Source organism: Cibotium barometz, chromosome 47 (genome assembly GCF_041138505.1).
Source record: "Cibotium barometz isolate CiBa-2024 chromosome 47, ASM4113850v1, whole genome shotgun sequence".
NCBI classification, from domain to species: Eukaryota; Viridiplantae; Streptophyta; class Polypodiopsida; order Cyatheales; family Cibotiaceae; genus Cibotium; species Cibotium barometz.
Genome location: NC_141092.1, coordinates 39762889 through 39770896, shown reverse-complemented (window position 1 = coordinate 39770896; position 8008 = coordinate 39762889). Strand labels below are relative to the sequence as shown.

Genomic DNA, 8008 nt, shown 5'->3' with positions numbered 1-8008 from the left:
TTTTCTTGGCACCTACAATTGATCTTACTAGTAGGGAGCCTTCTTCAAACATATTTTTGCTATCAGATGCATCATCATCATCCTTGCCCTTAACAATGTCAGTGGTGTGTTCTCTTCCTCATCCATTTACCTCGAGTGAAATATTCATGGATCGGTAAAATTCGAGTGCCTCCCTGTATTCCTCATCTATTGAGATGTCTTGGGGGTAAGCCACATGCAGTGTTAAAAAGGTGGTGCTTACTAGTGTGCATAAGTTACAACTGCTTCTAAATTCTATGATATAAGGCGACGATGCCAATGGGTCCATAGACCATGCTTGTGCCTGTATGGTGAGATGGCAATAGACCTCATCCACATCGTGCCAGTCATGCATTTGCATATCCACTAACAATGGCCCTATTGATGATATATGTGGATGCAAGGTAGGGCATATCCGTGGGGAACAAAAAGGTTGATGAAGTCCCCCTCATCCAGGCATGGTCATAGAAGGTAAGGATTTGATACCAAGACTGGAGGTTGAGGCAAAGGATGTGGTGAGGGAATTGAAAGATGGTGGAAGGCTCGTGGTGAAGGAGATGGGTGTTTTGGAAGAAGAGCATGGTGAGGGTGGTGTCAAAGGCATACGGGACTTTGGTGGAGAAGGTGGAGGTGGGAAGCTCATCGTTTGCATGCTACGTGCATATGTTTACTTGAGGTAGTCTAATTGGGAAGATTGTCTTCCATTAGTAAAGTTTGCTTATAATAGTGCTAAGCATTCTTCTACTAAGATGAGCCCTTTTATGCTCATGCATGGCTTTTAGCCTAGAGCCTCGTGGATGATTGGCTTAGAGAAAATCCAAGTTGGTGCTATGATTTCTTGAAAAAATAGCAAGACATGTTGTAGTTTACAAGAGAGCATAAAAAGTGCGCAGGATAGAGCACAATTTTATGTCAACCAAAAGATAGTGTTCTAAAAAAATGTCAATGGGTTTACTTGAGAATCCCAAAAGACTCTTAGGTAATGACGATTAGAAAATTTTGTAAGTTGTCTCCGAGATTCGCTTGACCTTATATGATCTTGGAAAAGATTAATGAGGTTGCTTATAAGTTGTATCCCCTAGATGAGCTACATGTGCTGCATCTTATCTTTCATGTTAGTAGACTAAAAGAGGTGCACGGTGTAGGAGAAAACTTAATTTCTGACCAAGAGGTCACAATACTTAAGGATCTATCTATCTTTGTTTCCCACAAACAAGTGGCCATGTTCGTAGGAATCGTACACTTAGGAATTGGATTATTGTCAAGTGGTTGATTAGATGGAGAGATTCTGATGAAGACAACACTTGGGAGAATGTTGCTTCAATTCCACACCAATATATAGACTTTGTCTCCCAGTTTTCCTCTCGTTAGGAGGGGGAGAACATTATCTCATGTTGTGTCAACATAATGTGGCTAGTGTTAGTATTCTTATAGTAGTGTGACCTTGTCAAAGTAGCTATAAAGTTGGGATTATGGCTCATTTATGGGTAGTTCCTACCAATGGTGGTGAGCAAGTGCTAGTGACAACCGAGATGGCTAGGGGTGCATGGTATGGGATGCACATGCTTGCTAGGGTTGTGTCAGTGTCTAGCTTGGTGGGTGGCTTTGAAGCCTATGGTGGCTAGGTGCCAAACCCTTATATTTTTGCATTATTGTTTTACTGATATAAAACCTGTTTGGGAGTCATGTAGAATTTGAGTAGTATACAAAATGTTGTGTAACTTTTTTGAATGGGACCAACAACTAAAGTAAGAATACATAAGCTTGAAAAAGATTGAGTAGTCTACTTGCCTTAAAAATCCAATAGGTTAAAAAAGTTGGAATGAGAGTGCATGCCTCCACTCTCTCTCTCTCTCTCTCTCTCTCTCACACACACACACACACACACACACACACACACACACACACACACACACACCAATGGACACATCCACACAAAAAGGCAAACACAAGCACCAAGGTTGAAATGCAATCCCCCTCCTTTTGTTTATTTCTCTTGGAGGTATCAAGGATTGAAAATTGCTGGTTGTAAAAGAGAAGTCAAGGTTTAAAAGTGGACCATACCCGCCGTAGAGGTGTAACATTATGTAGGCCTTCTGTTAGGTAGCATCACTAGGGTAGGAGAAGTTTTGAATATGTTACAAACATTAATCTTCCTCTATTCTTATTTAAATAGTATCATCAATGTTTTATTTTCTTATTGTTTAGAGTGGGTACTGAAATGACATGCCAACACCTCTAGTGTAGAGGTTAGAACCCACCACGTTTAGTTTGGGAGGCGTGGGTGCTACCATTGGGCCATAACCCATTCGGCCATATCAACCCTTTATTAAACACAACTTATTCCCTCTCCATACGAGAGGGAGAGATGGGGCTAGGGAGAAAGGAGCATTTTTGGATTTTTTGGAATTTGATATTCCTTAATGTGGTGTCAATTTGTTTTAAAAAAAAGATGCTTCGGCTTCCCCAAAAATATATATATAAAGATTCTTACCCCTTTTCCCGAACAAAAAAAAAGAAGAAAAAATCCCTACATGTGAGCGAGCACCCATGTGCCCTAGGGCCCTATGCATGTACCACAACGTAGGCAAAGGCGCGTGGTGTGAGAGACGCGTGTAAAAGATATATACTAGTAAAATATTCATAGGAACACTTGTTGTCAGTATGTATAGGGGCAGTTTTTCAGGGGACGTGCCAACCTCTCTCGCACGCTTGCAACCGAACTTTGAAGTTTTCAATTTTCGGACTCATTCAACAGCGCGCGCGCTCTCTCTCTCTCCCCCCCCCAAAAAAAAGAAAAAGAAAAAAGAAAAAATCCCTACGTGTAAGCGCCATGTGGCCTACGGCCCTATGCATGTACCACAGCGTACACAAAGGCGGGGGGTTGGTATGAGAGACGCGTGTAAAAGATATAATATTAGTAAAATATTTAAGCTTAGGGGCGGTTTCTTTGTGCATTTCAGGGGACGTGCCAACCTCTCTCGCACGCTTGCAACCGAACGTTGAAGGTTCCAATTCTTTTTGGACTCATTCAACAGATCTCTCTCTCTCTCTCTCTCTCTCTCTCTCTCATTAGTATTATTATAGAGAGAGAGAGAGAGAGGCGGTTCCTTCGTGCTTCCGGCGATGTGCCAGCCAGCTCTTTCACGCGTGCAGATCCTGCAAAGCCCCACACCGGCCAGCTCACAGCTCACACCCAGGCATATATAGAACCTCGGGACATCCCTTGTGTATCCACAGCTTCTGCATACACACAGTTTCACAACTCCCTTCCTCCCCTCTCTCATTTCCAACCGCCTGCAGATCGTGAGATCGTCACACACACAGTTTTACAACTCCCTCGCTTACCATATTACCAACCGCTTGCAGATCGTGAAATCGTCTCGCATCTCAATCTCTGAGCTGTAACTCTCTCTCTCTCTCTCCCTCTGTGGTTGTGTGTTTGTCTGTGTGTTTCTCCGTGCACGCTCGCTCGTGCGCGCGCGTGTATGAGAGAGAAAGAGGGGGTTTGAATTTTTTTGAAAAATCCCGCTCATTGTTTTTTTTTTTGGGTATCTTTTTGGATTTTGCAGCACTTCTTCTACACGAAAACAATGGCTTTTCTTCACATGAAGGGATCAGTAGCCACCATGGCCTCTTCCATTGCCCTCATTCTGGTGGTGGTCTTTACTCTTATGAGCGGTGAAAGCGTGATGGGCCAGAGTGTCTCCCCTGCGCCATCCCCAACATCAGGCGCACCTGTTATGGCCCCAATGGGGTTTGCTTCAGTGGCCTTTTTCTGGCTTCTTGTTGCTGCCATTTTGGGCTAATCCAAAATAGATATTGTAACTATGCTTTTACTATTGACTGTACAAAGTCGTAGTAGTAGGGAGTCCATACATTTGATTAGTCATTTCGTTATTCATTCCTAATCCTAGAGTTCAATGTATTGAGTCCATACATTTGATTATTCATTTCGTTATTCATTCCTAATCCTAGAGTTCAATATATTTATTTACAAACATGGGATTCTTACACACTTTGAAGAGACTTGCCTATCCTACTCTACCAAATTCCTCTCGTGGATTGGAAAGAGGTTTGAAATCAAATAAATATTAATTTATTGAGTCATCTAATATTTGTTTGCACAATTGTCTTGTCATAAATAATCCACATCAAATGTTGAATTTGGATTTCATCTTAGATGTGAATCTAGGGCAAACAGATCTCTTGCCGAACATCGTTTCTAGGGCAAACAAATCTCAATGTCGAACATCATCGTTTTTGCATTTAATATATAGATGTTAAAATATGCCATTTTACTTGAAAAATGGTACAAGATGTACTCAAACAAAGTAGAGCACCTTTGTCCTAATATGCTAAACAAATATTTGTGTACATTTCATGGTAAGAAATGTTTCTAAATCCCCTATGTTACATGTTTTGATGTTTTGAACGATACTAGATTTTAGCAAACCATTAAAAATTACAATGAAATGTGTACTTTTGTTGGGATTTTGGTGATTTGATCCAGTAGCTCATCAAATATGATCCCTCTTCAAGGTGTCATGTAAGATGTGCTTCATCATTTACAAAGAGTTAAGTTTCTTGATAATCGCTAATCTTCTTTGCCCATGTGGTCATCCTCATACATTTAGATATTTTAATCTTAATAAAATTCCACTCCTAGGCCTCTAAGGAGGCTAAATTAAGTCCTTGCATTGGTTAAATTTCCCAAAAACAAGACATTAGATGATCATCTCCAAATATTAGATGCTCATTTGTTTAGTTTCTTTGCAAGGTTATTGGGTATGTATAGTGGGGACATATAGAATAAATGGCTAAGTTTCTTTGCATCATCCACTTTGAATTCACCATCCCAACAAAAAGCTAACTCTTGTACCACAAGACTACATAATGGGCCCAAAATTTGAGGTGCTATATTTTTACTGGTAATTGACTTGGCCTTTTAATTACTTCTTGTAGCATCAACAGTTGGGTTCTAAATCTCATTTTGCAGCCGTCACTCTTGAGGGCACCATTGATACAAAAATTACTTTTAAATTCTATTCTTTCATTCTTGCAAGTTGCTTAATAAATTCACAAAATCCACAATCTAGCAAGGGGGAAAGTCTAATTATCATGGAGATCTAAGGATTAAACATAATGATTTACTTTGTCACAATGTCAAGAAATTTTTGTTTTTAAAGCACAAAATTATGGGTTTGACAGTAGCTCTCATGATTGAAAGGCAACCTTAAATGATGTAGGTATAATTATCTTTAAAAAAACATGTTTGTGGTTTCAAATATTGTGTCCTTCAGTGGGCCATTGGCCAAAACATCCCATGCACATGATGGCTCCTTCAAAAAACACATATATTGCCATAGTTACAGTTTCAAACAACATAATAGGGTCTTGAAGATCCAAAATTGCACAAATGAAACATGGTAGCAAATATAGTAGATTCAATATTATGAAAACTATAATTCAATGATCATGTTGATAGTCACATGCATCAACACTCTTACGCATACGCCATGTCAAAATAGTATACATGAGATTCAAGAAAATGCAAGCCTTAGATGAAGCTTAAAATCTTAAGTTCTCTTACCTACCTTTGAAATATGTGCCATGATGCCATGAACTAGCGTAGTGGAAAAGTTGGAAATTGAGAGTCTCGAGGTTAAGGGTCTGATTCCTCCTTGTGCAAGAAGTTCCATGCATAAGTGTGGGTGTTGATGTTTTTCCTTCAAATTTTTAGCGAATTCAAGAAGAAGAAATATGCACCATGAAAAAGAAAGACGGTCTACTATGTTGCATCACCTACCTTGTTATGCCACACCAATATAGTATAGGGTAGTCCACCCACATCACTATCTAACATGAGGCTAGGGATAGTCCATGAGATACGAGCCCTAGGCCCTTACATAAGGCTTCAAATATTAAATTCTCCTACCTACCCCTTGAAATATGGTTATAAAAAATAAGGTCTAGGTTGTTGTCACATTGCCAATACTACCTTCTTAGTGATGTGGCATGGTGGCGTGATGATGTCATGTGTTAGTACTTTTATTCTCTTTTATATTTCTCAATATGTAACTTTGTGTTGTATCTTTAATAATGCTAGTGAAATGGAGTGTGGCATCAATAGGGTCCCTAGTTATACTTATTTCGGGGACCCTACTAATTAATTAGTTTGCTCTCTCTCTCTCTCTCTCTCTCTCTCTCTCTCTCTCTCTCTCTCTCTCTCCCACAGCCAACGATGCTTTCATGAACATGGAGAGGAATTACAGCTAGCAACTTAGCATAAGTAGAGTGTCCCTCACTATCTTTCTTTGTAGAGAGTCATAGGGGGCAACCTTGCTAGCTAACGGCACATAGGAGATGGAGAGAAGGAAGTTCTATGAGGCAAGAGGTCATGATGGGTCAAGGAGTGAACAAGGCAGGGTCTTAGAGGAGGAGGTGAGGTGCATAAGGTATATAAACTTTTACTAATTAATGATATTTTTGTTATCTTTCATGTTTCTCAATATATAACTTTGTCATGTTCACTTGTTTCATGTGTAATTTGCCCTCATCTCCCGGATTTAGTGGACACAATGGCATGCATCCTTGTTGATTTGACTTATTCAGAAATATGGCTTTTAGATTCCATGTGCCATGTGGGAGAGGCATATAGATACAGTGTTTATACATAATATCTTTCAAATATAAGTGAATGAGATGTTATGATTGGTTGATTGTATAAATATGATTTGTCAAGAGACCCTTTTCCATGAGATGGACTATCCACCGGGTGTGCCAAGTGTTAGCTTAAGAAATAATTTTCCATAATAACTTTATAACCTTATCTTAGGGGTAGTTTAGGAATAGGATTCCAATAGTCACACAAGTGGTATTCTAATTCTAAAATCTGATAAACTATATACCTACTTACAAGCGCTCATTGTAATCATGCTTGATTATATGGATGGATAATTAAGACGAACATCTTTGAGCTACTTTTTGTTTTTTGCATTATCTGTGCAATGTCGCATTTGTCTGTAGTATGTATAGACAAACTGTTATTTGTTTAATTATGCAATAATGTTTAATGTTAAATCTTCTATAACTATGTTGATTTATCTACTAACATGTGTACAGTAGGGATCAACAATTTCTGTATGGATCAGCGTTTCCATATAACAACCTTAGGTCAACCAACAAATGGATAAGGCTATACAATTGTAGTAGCAAGGGTGTTCTCTCTCTACATGATGGAGAAACAAGTACCTTTTTATAGATGAGGAGGGTGGTGGAGTAGGTGGTCTCATGCACACCTACCCCTCACCAAGTGTGTGGGAAGCCCTGCCAAATGTGTGGGAAGCCCTGCCAAATGTATGGGTAGCCCACACAAACTTTGCTTGGGCACTCCCCACTTGATTAAAAGTAGGGTGCCCTCTTGAAGTTTCCCACTTTTATTAGGTGCCTCTGTCCAGTGTGGAATAAGTGTGTCCACTTTTTATTAGCTGCCCTCTTGAAGTTTCCCACTTTTATTAGGTGGCTCTATCCAGTGTGGAATGTGTGTGTACACAAAAATGACCATGATAACTTTGTCCAAGTCCCAATACAAGGCAAAAGCAAGCATCCTTAGAATAAGTGTGTCTCCAGTAGTGTGTACACGAAATGACCATTACTTTGTCCAAGTCCCAATACAAGGCAAAAGCAAGAAACCTTGCATTTTGGGCCTTAACACAACATCTCAGGTGCAACACACAAAAGTGTAGAAAATGTCTAGCAAATCTTCTAAATTCACATATAACCAAACATGGTGCAAGTGCCTGCATACTTTAGAAATCTCCCATTTTCAATACTTGTATCTAGACTTTTAGTCTCATTGGGCACCATAATTCATTAGAAAGGTTTTTATTTAACATATTGAGTATCCTATATTAATAATCCAAGAGGATCAAACTGATTTAAATATGTTCATTAATAGCACAAATCGCCCACCACCCCAACATCTAAG

The 8008-nt window shown here is 39.4% G+C and overlaps 1 long non-coding RNA gene across 1 annotated transcript; it reads left to right on the top strand.

Annotated features, from left to right (window-relative positions):
* Positions 1-2968: 2968 nt before the first annotated feature.
* On the top strand, positions 2969-3990 carry LOC147611667 (uncharacterized). Its single transcript, XR_015263777.1, has 2 exons — positions 2969-3422; positions 3591-3990. It is a non-coding gene; the product is annotated as an uncharacterized LOC147611667 (long non-coding RNA).
* Positions 3991-8008: the final 4018 nt, after the last annotated feature.